This window comes from Silurus aristotelis, assembly GCF_946808225.1.
Source record: "Silurus aristotelis genome assembly, chromosome: 4".
Taxonomy (NCBI): domain Eukaryota; kingdom Metazoa; phylum Chordata; class Actinopteri; order Siluriformes; family Siluridae; genus Silurus; species Silurus aristotelis.
Window position 1 is genome coordinate 22,216,745 of NC_139577.1, and position 23,922 is coordinate 22,240,666.

Below are 23,922 nucleotides of genomic sequence, written 5' to 3' on the forward strand. Positions count from 1 at the left end.
TAGGTTCAGTATTTATTAACATTTTATTTTATAAAAACATCTATTAAAAACATTTTTATTGCAAGTGAACTATGTTCTTATCCTACAAGGCCATAAAGATAACTGCTGAGTTCCAGTGTTGTTTGGTTAGCACAACAGAGCATATCTGTCAGACAGATTTTTGCCAATAAATAAATAAATAAACAATGTCTAAAGAAAATGATCATATCCCTTTGAGATAGTTACTTTATATTTCGTACAGCCTGAAATAAAAACCTATTCCAAAAAAAAATTATTATTAAAAGAAAAAGGTAACAATAAATAAAAATTACTAAATAAAAAAAAATCTAGGAAAAATAGAAAAATGTGTTGCAAAAGTCATTAGTCCCCCAAATTAATACTTCATAGAGACACCTTTCGCTTTAATTTAGGGCTGCAACAACTAATTGATAAAACACATATATCTTCATATATTTTATATTTTATATAGTTTTTACTTTTTATTTATGTACCTTCTTTTTTTCTTGGTTTATTTTTCCTCATTCCATTCCCTTTATATTCCATTTCCTTTTATGCTTGAATGCTGGACCGTCGTAAAAAGCATTTCACTGCATGTCGTACTCTGTATGTATGTGACAAAAAAAATTAGAGTTTGATTTGATTTGAAATTGCTAATAATCGATAATTAAATTTGTTGTCAACTAATGCCGTTATCAATTAGTTGGGCTGCTCAAGTTACAGGTTAGCATGATGGCAAGATAACACAGTGCAGGTCAACTGGCAACAGGAAAAAGTGTGCGTCCCAAGTCATCCAAGGCATGGGAGCATTTTAAATTAAACGCAAGGCTGGGAACATTTTATATTAAATGCAAGGCATGGGAACATTTTATATTAAACGCAACAAAGAAAACTCTACCTGGAAGCTATACAAAGCGGAGTTTGTGTGGCAAGGAAGTACCACAGTGATGCAAGAGCACGTGAAAAAAAAGAACACTGATGTCACGGATCAAGACGGAATATCAGCACGGTGAGCAAAAACTCTATAATCCTCATCATGTGAAAATGGTATAGTTAAATGAAGTGCTATTGTGTAAAATGTTTGTTTGCCAACTTCGGGACAGTCGTACTGGATCTGTTCTGTCGTGACTCAGGAGCATCAAGTCACGCAATCACCTTGCTCCCGACATACTGTTGGATTTAATTAAAACAGTGCGAACAAACATTAATCTATTACCTTGTAAGTCACTGTTGTCGTTGTACACCAATGCATATTTTTTCTTTTTTTTTTTCAATCAAGCCTGTTAGCTTGCTGCGTTTCTCCGTATCTCTAGGCTAAAACAGTTAACTTCTGTTTTCAAAAGTGATTAATTATGGCTTTACTACATTCAAATGCTTTTTCCAATGTTTCTATATTTAATTTATGCATTATAATTTTATTATTACACAAAGTTAATATTCTATAGTGCTTATTCTAGGTGCTTATATCTTGTAAAGTGTATAAAATATCTGTGCATTTTTTTAAACAAAAATTTACACCACACGCTGCACCCGCAAAGCCAACAGCATTGTCGACGACCCCAAACACCACTCACACACACTCTCCTACCATCAGGAAAGAGGTTCCAAAGCATTCAGGTGCTCAAATCCAGACTATGAAACAGTTTTTTTTCCCTCAAGCCATCAGGTTCCTCCACACACAGAACTGAACACAAAAAACACACACTGTGTGTTACTGAACTGTACAACCTGAACTCAACACACAATCATTACTCATCTCAATCCATTCCACCACCCATATTATATTTATATTTAGTCATATTATACTGTTTACATGCTGTTTTGCACCACTCGACTACTGCTACTGCTGTTTTGTATGACACTGTGTATATGTTTACAAATGCACTCTTGTATACAGTTCTCTTTTGCACATTATACTGTATAACATATACAGTAGGTTTACTGGTCGGTGCTATTTTGTGTTTTGTGTATCTGTCCCACACTGACTTGTGTTGTCTGTCTGCACCGTCTTTTTAATTTATTTATCTTCTTTTGTGGTGAAGACATTTACTTTAGTCCTTAGCTTTGTGTTCAGTTATGTAGCTCTATGTTGTGTGATGTAGCTCTATGTTCTTTTACTGTATTTAATGTTGATTTACACAAATTGCTTCACCTTGCATATTTATATGCTGGATTATTTTGTTATTGGGTTTTTTTTCGTACAGAAAGAAACAACTCAGCATGAGTGAATTTGTTGCGAAGGAGAAATCCCCTGTGCACTTTTTAGTAACTACACATCTAATTTAAAAAATATATTTTTTGTCTGGTTGGGGTTAAACATCCGATTCATCGATTATCAAAATAATTGTTAGCTGCAGCCCTACTTTAGTTACAGCCATGAATGTTCCTGTGTATATCTGTACTAGCTTTGCACACCTGCATTGGAGAATATTTGCACATTCTTCCTTGAGTAATTGTCAAAGTTGCCAAATGGCAATGAACTGCTTTCTATCACATCCACCAATCAGATTTATGACAGTGCTTTAACTTGTCCACTCTAGGAAATTCACCTTCCTATCCTAAAGCAATTGTTGTTCTTTTGGCGGTATGTTTAAGATCATTGCCATTTTGGAAGGTGAATGACCTGCCCATCTTCAGCAGTCAAGTAGAGGGACTGAGGTTTTCCTCAAGAAAATTCCTCATCCATTTTCACTTAAAAAAACTGAACAATCTCCAAAACTCTCCTGAAGAGAAACACCCCCACATAATGCTGTCACCACTATGCTTTACTTAAAGCTTTACATAGTGTCACCACTATGCTTTACTTTGTCACCACTATGCTTTACTTTGTTATATGCTTGCTTTTTGCCAAAAAATTTTGCTTGAAATTCAGTCCAAAATTTTACATTTTAGTCTCATTAGACCAGAGCACCTCAGAGCCTTCCAGGTGTTCACTCAGAGTGATAGCTAAAGCCTACATAATCTTTTTGTAGCATTTTCCTACCATGTGCCTTTCTACAACTTTACTGCGGAGGCCATTTGAAAGCACTTTCCCAACCATGGTAAATTTTTTTGCAGTACCATGCACAACTAACACTGAAATCTCTAAGAAACAGCTGGTTTTATTCTGAAAAAATCTAAATACTAGAAGTGATGTCAGGTGGGGCAATCAGCCTGCAAATTTATTGGTTGCACCTGAGCAAGTTTATAATAGTGTAATACTCAAACGGGCTGATCACTTTACCAAACCAGGCATTTCACTACTTCATTGAATAATAATCCTCTAAAATGTTTTAAAACGTTATTTTCAATTTGACAACACAGTACAAAAAAGTTTACCTTAATTTACTTTATTTTCCAGGGTGTAATGTGACAAAATGTAAAAGTTTCACAGGGGTTGTCCACTTTCTATAGACAATGCATATCAAAAATACATTTAAAAAGTTTTTATGAATGAGGAAAGCATTTAAGGTTCCCAGTTCACAAAATCAAAAATAAAGAGTTCAGGAGTGCTACAACAAGTCATAGCTTGCAAATCAGAGACAATGATTTGCTTCTTTTTCCTTTTAACTAGCCTCAAACCTACTAAATGTCCTCTGTTTAAATTCCAGGGACATGGTCAAATTGAGCAGTCAAATCATTTTAATGGGAAAACACTCATTCAAATTATTTCAGCTGTTTGGCATATCGTTGCACCCTACCATACCAAATCAACATTCTTAATCAGTTGCTTGTTCATTTAGTTTATTCAGAAAAGTTGCACATAGTGCACACAGTTTGACACCAGCTTCACTCTACTATCTGTTGCTGAGGTTGTCAAAGCGCTTTCAAATTTTCCAGAATGGTCAGATGTAAATTAGCATACACAGGAGCTAACTGGTTACAGTTAGTCAGCAACCTCAGTTAAAAAAACACTGCCTGATGATAGAAATGAGGTTCTGAGTAGCGTCACTTTGCTACAATATGTAAATTTATCTTGAAATTTAGCCTGATGCAAACACTAGAAGTGTCAACAATAAGTCCCTGCCAAAGACTTGTTTTGAAAGGGATTTGAGCTGGTGTGAAGCTGAGTTTTTCTGCCCATCTCTCTGTGTCATGAGTGAGGAGGAGAGTGGTGAGCAGAGGGGTGGATCTAAATAAAGATTTCAGGTCAAAACAGGAAATGGCTCAGTGAGCAGTCAGGGCAGGAATGAGAAATGCTGGCTTTTGGGCGGCATCCACAACATCTCCTTTGTTCACTTACAAAACTACAAACTATAGCCCTCTCTATCTAAACTATATCTCATTCTCTTACACATTATATTACACACTACAAAGCTGTTTAATCACTTACGATACATTAATACAACCTTCCCACAAAACTGCCTGTACACTGAACACTGCACGAATAGTGTGGGCTGCGTGAGTCACTGTTAAATTATGAGCAACAGTTGGAATCCCAAAATAACATAATTCAAACTTGCTAATGTCAACTTCTATATTTAGAAAAAATATTATTTAGAAAAAGAAATCCTGGATGTCATTAGGATTTATTATACCACCGTACGTGAATGAACAAGTGATTTATTTAAAACTGTGTGTACTGCTATGTAAAATAAGAGAGAAAAAGAGAGAGGAGCAACTCTAGCACTCCAGTTTGCCATTTCACACATTCATGTACATAAAGACAAAAAGGTTGTTTGATTACAGTGCTCTTAATTACAGGCCTCTTCAGGGTCTTGGTGTAAAAGCCACAGAGAGCCATGGTGCCAGCCAAACCCTCCCTCCTACCATGTCTCCCCTCAGTTTCACACTTCCCCTCTCTGCTACCCTCTCTCTGCTCCACTTCTCTCCCCCTCATCATCCTGTGGAGGGTACACGGTACGCCTCGGCCCCCCTCATTATCTAATTTGGCTCATTAGCCATGCAGCCAAACCTCAGCAGGGGGTGCCTGAGTGCGCTCTCTCATTTTAACATCATAATTAATAACGGCCTATCAATAAACAGCTGTGTGTTTCAAGCAGTAACTCGGGGAGGTGAAGTGGAGTAGGGTAGAGTTAAAGCAGAGTAGAGTTAAAGCAGGTCTGAAATGCGATTCCAATTCAGTGTTAATTTATTTATTACTTGCCACCGTGTGCGTCTGAGAGATCCTACATTCCGAGCTGCCAGGAAAGCATGATGTAGGGCAAAATCCATGCAAAACCTTCTCTTGGATCAAACAATCTATTTGCCCAATCCAACAGCCCTACAGTCCCTCCCTCCATTTATAACAGCCTGGCCTCTTTCAGCTGTCTAACTTTTAGTATTCTAATGTAGACAATGGCATTTTTACTTGGAAGGGAGTGTACTTTTTAATTTGCTGGTTTTAAATTAATCTTCACAAAACAACATTAACATATTGGCTTTTACTTGCACTATAGTCCAAATTGGTTAGATTACATCAAATTTTACGGGAACCAGTCTGCACCACAGAGGGCCCTTTAAAGGTTCTAGAAAAAACTACAACAAACAGTTTAAGACTGTTAACATTTGACTGACCAAATTGCCTTTTTTGTAAAGCTAATGAAAATATCCAGTTAAATTCACGACTGACAAGACAAAAGATCAAGACTGCCCAATCTTAAAATTAGTAAAATTGTCTAGAAATATGTTTAATAGTTTTAGATTACAGTTCTTGAAATCTTATTGAAGGATATACTGCAGAAACTATATATTTAAGTTTTTTCTCACTTGCTAAGGTATAATTATTGGGCAAGTGTTATTTTAGGATGGCAGCTGCTCTTGTTGTGGCCACACTGCTGCATAGAATCAAGAAAAAAAATACAGCAGGTATCACAATATTAAGTAAAAACTATAAAACTTTTTTTATCTAAAATGTGACTGTGATAATTCACGTATATTAACCACCATGATGCCAGCAAAATTGCACTAGTAGAGAAGCTCACCAGTAAGATAGTGTGGATTGTGTTTAAGCTAAAAAAAAGCATACTATCAAAATACAGTAAAAGAAAAGAATCCCAACTCGGTGTCTACACCAATGGTTTATTCTGTTGTCATAGAGAGCGTACAGAACAATATTGACATGACACCAGATTTTAATACCCTTCTCCACACAGACAAACACACACACTATACAATACTACACAATACACACTAAAACACATGAACATGTGCATGGACACAAATACACACCAGCCATTGCTGGAAAGAAACCAATATAGTAATGGCTGTGGTTTTGGAAGTGGGCTCCATATGTGACAGGCCTCCATTCATCACCCCATTTTTCCTTTTCATTTTGCCTCTCTTGGTTGGAGCTGGAGAGCCATTTAAGAAAAGAGAGCTTCAGACACAATGATTAAAAACAAACTTTTTAAGAAGACAAAAAATTCAACAAAAGTGGGTAGGTCCAGCATTAAAGAAGACAAAAAGATTTGACTTGGGTTAGCTCCAGTGGAGTCCTGTAGGAAAAAGGAGGATCTTATTAAGAGTTGATTCAGCAGTTATGAATGTTCTTCATGCAGAATGACAAATGTTTAAAGAAACATTTACAGTACAGTCTATTGTACAGTATAATACTGTAATGTGTAAGCAGATGTTGCTTACAAGGTTGACTATACACACACACACACACACACACACACACACACACACACACACATACATATACATATATATATATATATATATATATATATATATATATATATATATATATATATATATATATGTGTGTGTGTGTGTGTGTGTGTGTGTGTGTGTGTGTGTGTGTGTGTGTGTGTGTGTGTATGCATGTCATTCTAATTTAATGTTTTTTTTTAATATGCGATCAACTTTTTTTTTTGTTTAACAATTATTAAATATGAAAAAGGAGGAAAAATGAAATTTTTTGATGAAAAATACTGTCTTTTGATCTGTTTCTTGACACTGGGAATAGCAGTTGCATCAAGAAACGTTGATTAGTGAAAAATGTTACATTTAATGCAATTTGGCATACACCTTTAAGTTACACATCTGAGCAATTGAAGGTTAAGGGCTTTGCTTAGGGGCTCAGCAGTAGCAGCTTGTTTGTGGAATTTGAGCCCATGACCTTCCAAACAAAAGTCCAACATCTTATCCACTGAGCTTTACTTCCCCCCAAGAAAATAATTCTTATAATTATAATTTGATTTATCACAATACTAATATACTGTGTGTGTGTGTGTGTGTGTGTGTGTGTGTGTGTGTGTGTGTGTTTTAATGTGTACTGTACAAACAACTACAATAAACAGTGGTATCATGGCAGTGCAAATAAAAAAATCATTATTATTTAAAAGTATTATGTTATTATTGTGTAGGTGCACTTTCAGTAAAGGTATCGAAATTTTATTAGTACATGTGAACCAATACAACCCACTATGAGCAAAACCTTTACTGCTGCCCTTGTTAGACAAAACCAGCTTGGTGAGTGTGATACATTCCAAAAGGCCTATTCATAGAAAAATCACACAGTACCAAGCCTACATTTGGAAAGCACAGCAACTAGTTATGCAGTTTTTGCTGATGGCAAACGCTCTTCTATCAGAACACGGTCTTCTCTTGAGCTGACTAATTCAATAAACATTCCATAGCTTGGACATTGCCCATTGCCTTGAAAATTGCCTTTTTTTTCCTGAGCTCCACTGGGATATATCTTATTTTTTGAGAAATTTGACAGGACACACAGTCATACAGATAAAATATTTATGTATATTAGTCATTTGTAGAAGTGCACAGTGGTGCCTAACCTAAGACGAGGGTTTTTATAGGTAGTGTGATTATTCACTAGTCTGCTCTTAGCCACCTGAATTCTATCGCTAGTCTCATCAGACTCATTGACTTTTTTGCAATTGTCACTTTATTAAACATTGTAAAGATCATTTAATCCTTGATCCAAATGATTGACAGTTGTATTTATTTAATTATTTATTAGATATTTATTCAGGTTCAGTATCCAATGCAAACATCTTCAGAAAAAAGTCTGCATAAAGCAAGAAAACAGAAAAAATACTGCAGGATTTTGTTGTTTAATTGTTCTAATTGTGTCACTATGTTAAGTGAGTTGTTCCAGAAAAAAGGTCTCAACATTGTCCACCAAGAATGGCCCACTGAATGTGTGATGTAAAACCCTACAACAGATGTTTTCACTTTTAGACATTTTTTTAGTAAAGCCAATAAAGACAATAAGAGTATGTCACATTTCATTTTATGTGATTTTAAAATCTGTAATATGTGCCAAGATCGTAGATATTTTATAATTCTGAAAACTGAATAAATACTGCTATGCAAAATGTTCAGCATTAGAGAGCTGTAATAAGCCTTCCAGCTACGTACTCTTTAAATAAGCAATTAGACATAAATTGCCTTTGATGAATTATTTTTAACAAATTGCAATACAAGTATTATGATGAGATTAGAAGCATGTTGTGAAAAAGGGACAATGCTTCTCCAAAGTTTCAACAGGATCTTGCACACCAAGCACGCTGCATGGGTCTTTATGTAAATGTGTGTGTGTGTGTGTGTGTGTGTGTGTGTGTGTGTGTGTGTGTGTGTGTGTGTGTGTGTGTGTGTGAATAGAACCCTGTGATGAACTGATGTCCCATCCAGAGTGTATTGTTTTCATACACCTAGCATTTGTCGATGCCGATCCAAAATCTCAAACACAAACGCTGATTCTCAGTACTGGAGTGATTTAGCCTTTACAAAGTTTCATGTTGCTTCTGTGTGGCACAATTGCTGGACACTTATTCAGATAAAGGAGACATCTATGTCTTGAGCATACATAAAGTTTGATGCATCTGTAACCAGCAGCTACTACAACATGCAGATTAAAACAGCAGAATGCTACACTCTCGCACCCTGGAATCTCCTCACTAAATTCTACTGAGCTGCAAGTCAACACAGCATCCTTAAATATTATAGAAGGATTAACAGCATATAAATACATTCTGTGAAAATACAACGTGTAGACATCCCCATCAGTAATTATTTCAGACAGACACACTGCAGTGCAAAACAGAAATCCAAAGTAAAGTTTATAGCATACCCTTTGTCAGCACTGTCTCTGCATGTATTATTGTAAAAATGTAATGCATGTGTATTTCACACTTAAATTATTAATATCACTTTTTTTTCTTGCACATTACAAGTGCAGTTAAGGCAAAATTTCAACACAACTTCAGGATGCACATAATAAAGGCATGTATTTTACTGCACACAATCAGCATAATTATTATATATATATATATATATATATATATATATATATATATATATATATATATATATATATATATATATATATATATATACATATATATATATATATATATATATATATACACACGGTGAGGAAAATAAGTATTTGAACACCCTGCTATTTTGCAAGTTCTCCCACTTAGAAATCATGGAGGGGTCTCAAATTGTCATCGTAGGTGCATGTCCACTATGAGAGACATAATCTAAAAAAAAGAAAAATCAGAAATCACAATATATGATTTTTAAACTATTTATTTGTATGATACAGCTGCAAATAAGTATTTGAACACCTGTCTATCAGCTAGAATTCTGACGCTCAAAGACCTGTTAGTCTGCCTTTAAAATGTCCACCTCCACTACATTTATTATCCTAAATTAGATGCACCTGTTTGAGGTCGTTAGCTGCATAAAGACACCTGTCCACCCCATACAATCAGTAAGAATCCAACTACTAACATGGCCAAGACCAAAGAGCTGTCCAAAAACACTAGAGACAAAATTGTACACTTCCACAAGGCTGGAAAGGGCTACGGGGAAATTGCCAAGCAGCTTGGTGAAAAAAGGTCCACTGTTGGAGCAATCATTAGAAAATGGAAGAAGCTAAACATGACTGTCAATCTCCCTTGGACTGGGGCTCCATGCAAGATCTCACCTCGTGGGGTCCCAATGATCCTAAGGAAGGTGAGAAATGAGCCCAGAACTACACGGGCGGAGCTGGTCAATGACCTGAAAAGAGCTGGGACCACCGTTTCCAAGGTTACTGTTGGTAATACACTAAGACGTCATGGTTTGAAATCATGCATGTCACGGAAGGTTCCCCTGCTTAAACCTGCACATGTCCAGGCACGTCTTAAGTTTGCCAATGACCATTTGGATGATCCAGAGGAGTCATGGGAGAAAGTCATGTGGTCAGATGAGACCAAAAGAGAACTTTTGGGTCATAATTCCACTAAACGTGTTTGGAGGAAGAAGAATAATGAGTACCATCCCAAGAACACCATCCCTACTGTGAAGCATGGGGGTGGTAGCATCATGCTTTGGGGGTGTTTTTCTGCACATGGGACAGGGCGACTGCACTGTATTAAGGAGAGGATGACCGGGGCCATGTATTGCGAGATTTTGGGGAACAACCTCCTTCCCTCAGTTAGAGCATTGAAGATGCTGGGTCTTCCAACATGACAATGACCCGAAGCACACAGCCAGGATAACCAAGGAGTGGCTCTGTAAGAAGCATATCAAGGTTCTGGCATGGCCTAGCCAGTCTCCAGACCTAAACCCAACAGAGAATCTTTGGAGGAAGCTCAAACTCCGTGTTGCTCAGCGCCAGAAACCTGACTGATCTAGAGAAGATCTGTGTGGAGGAGTGGGCCAAAATCCCTCCTGCAGTGTGTGCAAACCTGGTGAAAAACTACAGGAAACCTTTGACCTCTGTAATTGCAAACAAAGGCTACTGTACCAAATATTAACATTGACTTTCTCAGGTGTTCAAATACTTATTTACAGCTGTATCATACAAATAAATAGTTAAAAAATCATACTAAAAAAATACCAAAAAAAGCAAATGTATTGCATTATGTAATATAATAAAATATGTAAGATATTAGTAATAGATTGGTTGTACAATACCAGTCAAAAGTTTGAACTCACTTTTTCAGTCAATGTTTTTCTTTATTTTGTATTATTTTTACCATTAACGCTAAAGACATTAACACTAACATCCAAACTATGAAATGAATTATGAAATGATATACAATTATGTAGATATAAAATTATGTAGTTTGTTATGTAAACAAAAACTTGTTGAATAACACAGAAAATGTTTAATATTTTGGATTCTTCCAAGTAGCAACATTTTGCTTCAAGGAGAGCTTTGCACACTCTTGGCATTCTCTTAGTAAGCCTCATGAGGTAGTAACCTGGAAGGGTTTTCCAACAATCTTGAAAGAGTTCCCAGTGGTATTGAGTGCTTGTTGGCTGTTTATAAATGTATATTTTATTACATTATTTAATATCGTTAAAATGACATGTTCCCATTCACTGTGTGTTTTCTCTTTGTATTTGTACATAAATTATACTGTTAATGCTTGAGATAAAGATTATTCTGGAAATGTTTTAAACTGATAAAGGTTCTGAACCCAGATTAGCGTACAAGTGTGCCCAAGCTGTTTTTTTATTTATTTTTTGATTGGAGAAAATAAAATAACCATGTTTTAAGACATATCATTACCATCTAAACCTAACATTAATATACAGTCCCTCCCTAATTGCACCTGTTTTGTCCTTTTCAGGCACTTATCCAGCTTCTCCCTCCCTCCTCACCTCCTCTTTATTCCTCTGTTGAAACTCTGTATCGTATTCAGTAATTCAGCTTACAAAGACACGGCACAAACATTTCTTTTTTCCCCATGATAATCTGCTTTCTGCTTAACTGGCCCAAGCCTCTCCCTGCTGCACACCAGATATTTAGAAAAAAAAAGGTTTCTCCTCTGATCTGTGTCCACTGGCCAGCCACTGTTTCCCTCTCCAACTCTCTCTCTCTCTCTCTCTCTCTCTCTCTCTCTCTCTGTCTGTCTCACTTTTCTCTTTCCCAGTGTGCTGTCAGAAAGCCTTCCGCCCTCTCCAACTCTCTCTCTCTCTCTCTCTCTCTCTCTCTTTCTCTCTCTCTCTTTCTCTCTCTCTCTCTCTCTATATCCATCCACCCCCACCCTCCTCTCACTCCCTCTTTCGAAGTGCACGATCTGCTTGTTGCCTTCAGGGCTTCTCCGGCAAAGGGAAAGAAAAGGCTTCAGCCCTCCCAGCTGTTCCTAATGCTTTAGTCCCTATTGCTCAGCAACCGAGAACAAAACAAAAGCACATCCCCTCCTCTGTCCCCTCCCTCCTACACTCTATGAACCATTCCCCCTGCCCCAGCACCCACATTTACACACACATACACACCCCAACCCTGTCCCCTAACACTTTAAACCTGGTCCCACCCCCACCACCCTTGTACTCAAAAGCCAAGTCTTTTGTCCACATTCACATGGCAAAAAATATATTGTGCAGTAACAGTTATGTAAAGTGCTGCTTGCTGCTATAAATAAACTACAACAATGAAACAGACAATCAAGTATAACATTATCTGTCTGAATTGACTGCTTTAGAAGTGTCCTTATTTTCTTTGACCTCGAGGATATAGACAGAGCTTCCAGTTTGGACAGCTTGCAAAAAAAAATAATACATGGTTAGATGTCTGTATCCGAGAGGACAAGAAGTGGTTGCTAAATTCTGCTAAAACTACAGGTACAGCAATGTTATTTGTACAGATTTATACAGATTTATACAGATACTAATAATCATAGATTTTTATATGCAACCAATTGCATAACTGAGCTGAAATAAACTAATAATGTTTGGTGTGCACAGTCAGGCAAAAAAGACAACTGAGCCTGTAAGCCTGACAGAAGGAGGGAGGGAAAGAGTGAAAAAAAAAAAAAAGAGAGAGAGAGAGAGAGAGAGAGAGAGAGAGAGAGAGAGAGAGAGAGAGAGAGAGAGAGAGAGAGAGAGAGAGAAAGAATCAGTCAATAGGTGGCAGATAGAGATAGAAGGGGGGAATACAAAATAAAAGAAAAAGAGAGGAGACTCAGAAAGAGAAATGGAGAATCATAGTAAATGTATGAGAGACAGCACAAGGAGCAGCTGGCCATCAGAGAGCTCTGTTCTCACAGCATCTGTGGCTGTGACTCCCAGCAGCTCTTTTCTGTCTCATGCACTTTGATTTCCTAGCTGTTTAGTAGAATGAGATAGAAAGACAATATCTCCATCACATAACTGCTCTGCGCTCATGTTCATTACTGCCAGCAGACAATAGGGAAGCACGAAGCTTTTCAGCTGATCTGATATGTCTCGCCTCTGCCAGCCACAATCTTGGCAGTATACTTACTAGCACTGGTGGCAAGCTGGAGGCGTGGAGCTCATCTGGCACATGGTGCCTCCTGCTCACTCTTATTTTCATCCAGCCATTCTGTCGCTCACTCATTATAGTGGTGGTCAGGTTGGATTAGAAATCAAGCATCTGTTTGGCATATCAGAGGTGTGTGAACGCCACACCCCTTACTGAGACAGCTGGAGTGCTTTATGCCATGTTATGTCACATTGGGCTTCACGTGAACTAATAATAGCACACATTTCCATAGAGGGAGTCATTGCTGAGCCAAACTGATGTGCCTATGCACATGCTAGAGTGTTAACATGTCATATTTGAATGTCATAAAATCAACACTGAGAAAACACTAAGTCATTGGTGGTGTTTGAAAGATCAGGTCAAGAGTAATAAACATACGAGAAAAAATAGTGAAATAAACACACTCTTCAGGTGTCAAGACAAAGAGATTTCATTTGGCTTTTTTAGAAAAACACAGTGATGCAGGCAAGAGTCTAGGAGTCTGCATAGCACGGTGTGATAATGGGGAGTTTTATAATAAGGGTGGAGCGGACTCAACTCCACTCCATCCACATAATGAGGGGCTTGGAGAAGAAGGCCAGTCATGAGAGAATGTGCCCTTTATTCCTGCTGCTTGTCGCCTGACTGCAGCCTCTGTTCACCAGGCCTGGCACACATTTATGATACAAGGCACCAAACCAGCACTAGCTATGTGTCTCTTACTACAATCCTGGGCTCAGCTGCTAAAAAACAGGGAATGCTGGGAAATGGAGATGCAGCTGCCAACCCTCTGCTAATTATCATTGTAGTGTGGACACAGTCACAGATATCAGACTGACCATATATTATATGAGGTAAATAGTTATTAACAGGAAAGATCTTTCTTTATTTAGATACATTTACAAGTAGAATTGGGAATCAAAATAGGCCTTTCACTGTAATAATACAAATATGCTTGTAAAGAAATTAGTTTCACTAGCAACCTGTTTAGGTTTTTTGTATTTTATCATGTACTATACACGTTTCCTATCGCCATAGCAGCTGATTATATATTCAAGTGCACAATTCCTACAAGTGATTCACTAGTCAAAATAATAAGCATGACATAAGCAGATGTCAAAGAATTAATGCCAACCCAGGCCAACTCATGATTTTTCCTGTTCCACTGGTAAAATGTTATACTCAAGCACACTGCAGAGACAATGACTAATATCTGGTATTTACCTAACCACACAGATTCACAGATTTCTTTCTGAAAGTAAAAGTTCTATCCAAAATGTAAGAATTCTCTCCCAACTAGTACACCTACTGTACACTGACACATAGTGTACACTACAGTGTGTCCCAGAATCTAACCAAAGAAGAATGTATTGAAAGACGAATGTATTGAGGTTATTCCTAAATGTTTTGAAAAGTTGTCACAATTCTGTGTTGGACTAACAGGAAACATGACATACATATAAAACATTACCTATTGTCAAACAGTTTTAAAACAACAGGTAAACCTAGAATGAACATCTTAGAACATCCACTGATAAAGGCACAACCAGCAAAGTTATTAAATAGGTATTTCCACCCTTGTATAAGGATTTTTGGGGCACCCTGTAGTTTGACATTGAATTTTCTGTGGTAATATGCAGTGTATTATATAGCAAATACAAACGCTTTACTGACTTTTAAAGTTAAACAGCCAATCAGAGAACCCAATCTTCTGTTGTTTCAACCTATTTAATCAGCAATGACCTAAGTCAAATATACCACCAGGGTGACCATCAGCCACTAATGGTATCAGTGTCCAACAGTTTGCTGAGCGAGTAAGGGCTAGAGAGAGAGAGACCTGTGACCCAGGCTGGAGTCTGGCGTGTGAGATCAGGCCGCTGATCCTGCTTACCTGAGACACACACCCACTGCTTCTGCTTATCCATTATTCAGCACGTACAATTTACAGCACAATAACACAGGAGAAGGGTCATCTAAACTTCTGCTGCCCATGCAAAAGGAAACCACTCACTCTGATTAAAGCATTTTAGCCAATAACATACAAACACAAATTACAAATAAATATAGTTACACAATGCAATGTCTGTATTGTATATGGATGCAATTGTAGACTTTCAATCTGCAGTGTTAACAGAAACTTATCATAAAAAATCAAACTATGGCAAAACTGCTTCCTGCTCTAGTCATGTAACATCAAATGCACATTAACGGCAGAAAGTGTCTGGGTGCTTAGTCATCAGAATTCCCCTACTGTCTAGTTTTACATTTTGGAACACAATAAAGCAAGAGTGAGGCAGGAAACATGGAGCCATGCAGACATGAAAAGCAAAATCCTGCTACCTAACAAGCTACTTACTTAGTGTTCAACATTGGACACAAAAGTAGGATATGAGATCTAGAGGAATGTTATTATTACCTGTTAATCGGGTATATAACAATTACTCCTAAATAAACGCATAAGATTTTCAATCACTATCTCTTTGAAAGTTATTTGTTTGTACTAGTATAAAGGGAATAAATAAATTGTAGGTTTTAACTGTTGTTATGTCATAATCATATCAGTAGTACTCTAACTTATGTAATGACACACATATTACTGTAACATATTTTACAGTATGCTTATTTGATCAACAGTACCATTCATCGTTGTAGCAAATAGTACAGTAAATCTAATTTGGCTGAACTATAACGGGTAAACGCACAAAACCATTGGTGGAATTCCTTGCGCTTACTATAAATTATTTATATTTAATATCTGTTTCATATTTAGCGAAAAATAAATAATAAAACTGCTTACATATGAATTAGAGGGGACTTGTCAAACCGTCCCATACAGTGAGCATTTTTACTATTTAACACCAAACAAGCGCAACAACATATTTGATTGCTTATGCTACTGTATGTCCCCAGCAACATGGAAACACGTATAAACACACACCTACACACACTTTCACTTTCACTTTTTTTGGGCCTTTGCCAGTCTGACAACTTGGTGTGGAGTCTCCTTCCACAAAGAAATGTTTAAACTTCACCAAATCAACAGCTACAAGTTTTTCTTGGTTAATTAACCACATAAAGCTATCTATTATTAGACTAAGGTTATGTGGTTGTCTACCATACAAATACCTGTTTGAGTTTTTATCAAAATGTACTTATTAATATGGATTTACAGTTACTCTGATGAGGCAATTTTACCAGTCAGAACAACTGTTATGAAAAATGTATTAACCCTAAGACCAATCACAATTAACTTAACCTACTAAATATTACACAGAAATACAGTAATTACAATATCTAACTAACCAACTACTTTAATCTTACAGCTCAAGGATGGAACAAAAATGTTTTTTCCTTTAACTGTGTCAAGAAATTTCCAACATGCATTCACAAACAGATATGAAAGAGATTCAAATATATACATGTTTGTCATTGCATGGAGTAATGAATGATATAAAGAAGAATGTTAAATTAAAATATGTGCCTACTCTAGCAGAACATGGAGTATACATCCACATAAACTAGAGTACACTTCGTTGTGAATGGTGCGTAAAGAATGTGAGAAGTTAAGTGTAATGTTTTGTCAAAGCTTAGCATGCTTTGTTCAGCCTGAGCATTGCTTGTCTTACGGCTATTGTGGCTCACCCCATCATCCTCCTCCATTAAAGGTGGATGATGAAATATTAATGCTGCAGAAGGAAAGGCCTCTCGTGTGTGTGTGTGTGTGTGTGTGTGTGTGTGTGTGTGTGTGTGTGTGTGTGTGTGTGTGTGTGTGTGTGTGTGTGTAGCAGAGACATTTGATATATGCACCTCTGGAGTTTGGCTTGGCGCTTTACTTAAACACTGATCTGTTATCAGCACTTCTGAAACATTATTGTTTAAAAGTTACTTTCCCTGTCACTTACACCTGGGACGGTGCACTCTCTCTAAATACTCTGTACCTTTAAAATTTATATTTTATCTAAAAATAAAAAGTGTCTTTTGAAATTATTTAGGGTACATAAATGGACCATAATTACAACAGAAGCTTTAAAACCTCCTTAAAGACTACATTTTTTCCACATTATAATACATTAACTTTACGTAGACACTAATCTCTCTCTCTCTCTCTCTCTCTCTCTCTCTCTCTCTCAGAACCACCTGTACACCTGCACATTAATGCTGGTATCTAATCAGCCAAATTTGGTCCAATCACTCAGAAGAGCTACTATAGCACAAATTGTTAAAAAGGTTCATGATGACTCTGATAAGATGGTCAGAACACACACTCAATGGCAGCTGGCTGTGTATGGGACTGCACCACCATATATCAGTCTGAGTGCCCATGCTGAGCCCTGTCAATTTCCAAAAGTGCCTCTAATTGGCATTTGATAATCAAGAGGTAGACCATTAACCAATAAAAGAAGATGGCTGGGTATGTGTCTGGCTGGGTGCAATTGCTTCAAGTACCTGGGGAAGAGATGGTAACAGGATACACTGTAGGAGAAATGCAAGTCAGGAGAGGCAATGTGATTCGCCAAACAATGTTATGATTCATTTCTGGCATTCATATGGTTGTTATTTTGATACATACCAACTACCTAGATAATTCTGCAGACCAAGTACACACTGTCATGACAAAAGTGTTCCTTAAAGCAATGGTCTCTGCAGGAATGTTTAGGAATGGTTTGAGGAACATGACAAAGTGTTCAAGTTGTTATCTAATATCCTTACCTTTTTTGTAAATTCAATAATACTATCTGCACTACCTACAGGAGTATACTTTATATTGTCTTTAAAGTGTCCCAATATATATGTTGTTCAGCTGCTACAGTAAGACACATTATGCATTGAATGACTGAATGACAATAATCTTTTACACAACACAAATGACATACATGCAGCAACAGAACCTGATCTATAAAATGCAGCATTGTTTTTACAGAATAAAACACGGAGAATATATTTCCTATGAGTCATACTACAATGCAGGTCACATTTTCAGGTCCTGGGATGAATTTACAAAAAGACAAGCAAAAACATTAGCCTCTTAAAGTCTTGGCTAATTACCCGTTTATTTGCCTTAAAGCGTATAAGTCAGAACTATTATTAAAAACTAGCAACAGTCAAACTAATAGGAAATATATGTTGTTTAAAGACTAAGAAATAAACCTGGTGCAACAAGCTCTGGGTGTTCAAAGGGTTAACAAAATATGCACAGGCTAACATAATACCTACACAGCACATTTTTGTCCAATCACTAATATATATTAAACCAATAAATCAAATGGAAGTAAGAGCCAAAGAGCTAATGTTACACAGCCTGTGAGTAGCACTAGGTTGTGAGGTGACTACAACCAGTCTGAGCTCAAACTCAGTCATCCCAAGCAACACTCTAATCTGGATTATCAGATAATTCAGATGCTCTCCTCTATTCTAGTACAGACAAAACCAGACCACAACTACTTGACACAATTACAGCAAGTGCAAGCGCAGATGGTGGAAATTCCAATGAGTGCTGTTTACATCTCAAAAACATCATCCTAAGCCATTGTAGCAGGTATAACCCGGTTTTATCAAAAATAATAATAATAATAATAATAATAATAATAATTTTTATTATTATTATAAAAAAATAAAAAAATAAAACAGCCATTAGGGTTGCACAAGCCAGTGCACTCTTAGTGCCGGTCCCAAGCCTGGATAAATGGGGAGGGTTGCATGAGGAAGGGCATCCACCATAAAAACATGTGCCAAATCGAACATGCGGATCACTTATACTGCTGAACCGCTGTGGCGACCCCTAATGGGAGAAGCCGAAAGAAAGATTATTATTATAAAAAAAGGATTCTGCCAATAAGGATATTCATGAGCAGAAGACACAAATATTTCTCTGAATTGAATTTGTGAGTACAGCCTTTGGAACAATTATGATAAGGTATATACAATTATATCAGTCTAAGGAAGGAGAAAAGCATTTGTACCAATTGGCCAGGCAGAGGGACCGAGCTGGGAAGGATGTGCTGCAAGTTAGAGAAATAAAGGATGGAGATGGAAATGTGTTGACTAGTGAGGAGAGTGTGTTGAGAAGATGGGGGGAGTTTTTTTGTGCAGCTGATGAATGAGGAAAATGAGAGAGAGAGAGAGAGAGAGAGAGAGAGAGAGAGAGAGAGAGAGAGAGAGAGAGAGAGAGAGAGAGAGAGAGTTGGATATGGATGGATGGAAGGTCGGATGGTGTGAAGATGGTGAAGCAGGATGTAGATAGGATTAGTAAGGAGGAAGTGAGAGCAGCGATTAAGAGGATGAAGAGTGGAAAGTCGGTTGGACCAGATGACATACCGGTAGAAGCGTGGAGATGTTTAGGAGAGATGGCCGTGGAGTTTTTATCAAGATTGTTTAACAACATTTTTGAAAGTGAGAAGATACCTAAAGAATGGAGAAGGAGTGTGCTGGTACCGATCTTTTAGAATAAGGGACATGTGCAGAGTTGCAGTAACTACAGGGGAATTAAGTTGATCAGTCACAGCAGGAAGTTATGGGAAAGAGTAGTGGAAGCCAGGCTGAGAGAAGAGGTGACCATCTGTGAGCAACAGTATAGTTTTATGCCGAGAAAGAACACCACAGATGCAACATTTGCTTTGAGAATGTTGATGGAAAAGTAAAGAGAAGGTCAGAGGGTGGAAAAGAGGAAGGCCAAAAAGGAGGTTCATGGATGTGGTGAAGGAAGACATGCAGGTAGTTGGTTTGAAAGAGGCAGATGTAAAGGACAGAGTAGTATAGAGACGGATGATCCGTTATGGCGACCCCTAATGGGAGCAACCGAAAAAAGAACATAAACAATTATATTAGTATGCCATAAGTGGCACATGGTTTTTGATTTTGTAAATGTTTGAATAGAAAATAATTATTTAGATCATATTATTAAATAGTAATTTATGTGTTATGGAATGTATATTATTATAATACCTAAATTTAAAGGAGCTACATGTTAGCACTAGTCAGTGGATGAATGAACACATGCAGTATAGGAGTCCAGCCAAGACACAATTAACACTGTCTTGATTTGTTTTAATTTTGTTTAAATAATAAATATGTGTATTTTGTCTGTTTGTGTGTCTGTTGGTGTGTGTGCGCATGAATGTGTGATCACACAATTTTCATATATTTCTCTATAAAACATACAGAAAACTTTTAAAATCAAAATGAAAGAGCAGTCAATAAATAATAATTAACTACAGACCTGCTGCACTCAATTCCTAGGATGGAACCTTTGACCAAAGAATTTGGTGATACATGTCTTATCTTTTATCCAGAGTGACTTAGAATTAAGACCTGATAAATATTGTTGACAAGCACCTACTGTGAACATTTTAAACTGCATTTACACTCCAGAGAACCCAACTAAATCACCTGACTAAATCACTGCAGAGACACACGTGAGAGTACAAAATATTTCTTATATACAATTGGAAAAATTTTATAATTCTGTTTAAAATGTAAAAAAAAAAATAGAATGTAATGATATGCTATATCTCATAAACCCATATTTTATTCACTGTACAACATAGAAAACATTTCAAATGTTGAAACTGAGTAAAAACTCAAAACTAAGGTAATTTTAAATCTGATGAAGAACATTAAACAAATTATTAGGTTAATTGGCAAAAGGGTATTAAAGAGTATCTTAGAGAAGGAGTCACTCAGAAGTAAATATGGGCAGAGGTTCAACAATCTGCAAAAAATGCATAGACAAATTGTAAAACAAGTTCATAATAGTGAAGTCTCATGAAATCAACATGATATCTAATTATCTACACAGTACATAATATCATGAAAAGATTAAGAGAATCTGGGGAAAACTCTGTATGGACAAGGGTGAAAATAAATACTAGATGATCAGGCGGCACTGCATAAAAACAGGCATGATTCTGTACTGGAAATCACCTCATAGACACAGAAATCATTGTCTTTGAACACAGTTCACTATGTCATCCAAATGCAGGTTGAAGTTTTACCATGCAATAAAGAAGCCATATGTGAACATGATCCAGAAACACTTTAGTCTTATCCGGTTCAAAGTGAGTTTAAAAATTATATAACAAAAAATATGGCAAAAAAGACCCAGGGCTATTTAGCACATAGAATCAAACACAAATGGGACAACATTACCAAGATGCCAGCAACTGGTCTCCTAATGTTCAAGATGTATACTAAGTGTTGTTAAAAGAAAAGCGAATGCTACACCGTGAGAGACATGGCCCCACCCCAAATCATTTCATTCTGTTCTTGTTCACAATTTACACATACTGTATATGTAAATTATATATACACCCTTTATCGCGGTGGTTACGTTCCAAAAGCCACGATTAAAAAATAATGCTTTTTGGTCTATCGTGCTATGTGTAGGTGTACCAGGAAAATAATCTAGTGAGAAGTTCATTGCTCTCTTGCTATATATATATATATATATATATATATATATATATATATATATATATATATATATATATATATATATATATATATATATATATATATACAGGTGCATCTAAAAAAATCAGTACCCTAACCCTAACCCCAAAAGTTGATATACTTTAGTAATTCAATACAAAAAGTGAAACTCGTATATTATAATATATAAAGACTCATCACACACATACTGATATGTTTCAACTGTTTATTTATTTTAATTTGGATGATTATGGCTTATAGCTAATAAAAAAACCCAAATTTCAGTATCTCAGAAAATGTGAATATTTTGAAAAGGTTTCATATTGGAGACTTGTGGTGTCACACTCTTATCAGCTAATTAAATCCAAACACCTGCAAAGGTTTCCTGAGCCTTTAAATGGTGTCTCAGTCTGGTTCAGGCTACACAATCATGGGGGAAGACTGCTGACTTGACAGTTGTCCAGAAGATGATCATTGACACCCTGCACATGGAGGGTAAGACACAAAAGGTCATGGCTTAAGAAGTTGGCTGTTCACAGAGTGCTGTATCCAAGTACATTAATGGAAAGTTAAATGGAATCAAAAAAATGGGGTAGAAACGAAGCCCATTCAAGAATTTGGGGGAGATTCACAAAGAGTGGACTGTAGCTGGAGTCAGTGTTTCAAAAACCGACACACACAGACGTATCCATAGGCTACAACTGACGCATTCCTTGTGTCAAGCCACTTCTGAACCAGAGACAACATCAGCTGTGTCTTACCTGGGCAAAGGACAAAAAGAACTGGACTGTTGCTCAGTGGGCCAAAGTTGTCTTTTCAGATAAAAGGAAAAAAAATTTTGCATTTCATTTGGAAACCAAGGTGGGTCCCCTAGTGGTCTAGTGGTTAGGATGCGGCGCTCTCACCGCTGCGGCCCGGGTTCAATCCCCAGTCAGGGAACCAACCCCAGCCACTCTTAGTGCCGGTCCCAAGCCCGGATAAATGGGGAGGGTTGCATTAGGAAGGGCATCCAGCGTAAAAACATGGGCCAAATCAAACACGGGAGGATCCGCTGTGGCGACCCCTAATCGGAGAAGCCGAAAGAATGTTATTTGAAAATTAAGGTCCCAGAGTCTGGAAGGAGAGTGAACAGAATACAAGTTGCTTGAGGTCCAGTGTAAAGTTTGCACAGTCAGGTTTGGGGAGTCATGTCATCTGCTGGTAGTGGTCCACTGTGTTTTATGAAGTTCAAGGTCAGCACAGCCATCTACCAGGACGTTTTAGAGCACTTCATGCTTCCCTCTGCTGACCAGCTTTATGGAGATGCTGAATTCATTTGCCAGCAGGATTTGGCACCTGCCCACACTGACAAAAGCACGAAAAGTTGTTTAAATGACCATGGTGTTGGTGTGCTTGACTGGCCAGCAAACTCACCAGACCTGAACCCTAATAGAGAATCTATGGGTTATTGTCAAGAGGAAAATGAGCTGAAGGCCACTGTCAAAGAAACCAGGGCTTCCATACCACCTCAGCAGTGCCACAGACTGATCACCTCCATGCCACGCCGAAATGAGGCAGCAATTAAAGCAAAAGAAGCCCCTACCAAGTATTGAGTAAATAGACAGTAAATGAACATACTTTCCAGAAGGCCAACCATTCACTAAAAATTTATTTTTGATTGGTCTTATGAAGTATTCAAATTTTTGGAGAATTGGTGGGTTTCTTTTAAATGTGAGCCAAAATCATCCAAATTAAAATAAATAAACAGTTGAAATATATCAGTCTGTGTGTGATGAATTTATAAAATCACTTTTTGTATCGAATAAATCAAATAAATCTACTTTTTAATGATATTTATATATAATACAAATTTCATTTTTTAATGATATTTATTGAGATGCAAGTTAAAGTTAAAAGCAAGAAAGCAATGAACTTCTCACTAGATTATTTTTCTGGTAGCCAACACCTACACATAGTCTTTCATTATGATTAGGTTCTGAGTAAGCAGGTTTCGGTTCTGCCAGTTAAAGGAAGAGTCAAAATTATTTTCTATCAAACAGGGTGTCTCTTAGATCCAGCATCACAGAAGAAAAGAAAAACAGCAATGCAAAAGCTTGACGCTAAATATGCCCACTATTTATTAATACACAAATTCCTATTAAATACATTATTTGGATTTTGTTCCTCTTTGCTCAGATGCATCATGGTCTGCAAAAACATAAAACATGTTGGTCCTACAAAAATCAGTGTTTTTTTTCCTGCTTCGATAAACTTGACCCAAGTAAACAGTAGCAGCCCTTCTCCAATACATAGCAGCCCTTCCTGACCAGGAGTGACCAGGGTGTGTTATAGCAGGGAAAACACTC

General features: G+C 37.1%; 1 protein-coding gene and 1 long non-coding RNA gene across 4 annotated transcripts in view; one reads left to right on the top strand and one right to left on the bottom strand.

Annotated features, from left to right (window-relative positions):
• LOC310724372 overlaps positions 1 to 23,922 on the top strand; it is a 97,134-nt gene that overhangs the window by 35,703 nt on the left and 37,509 nt on the right. The gene's annotated exons all lie outside the window — the stretch shown is intronic.
• sertad2b (SERTA domain containing 2b) overlaps positions 1 to 23,922 on the bottom strand; it is a 40,842-nt gene that overhangs the window by 16,235 nt on the left and 685 nt on the right. The gene's annotated exons all lie outside the window — the stretch shown is intronic.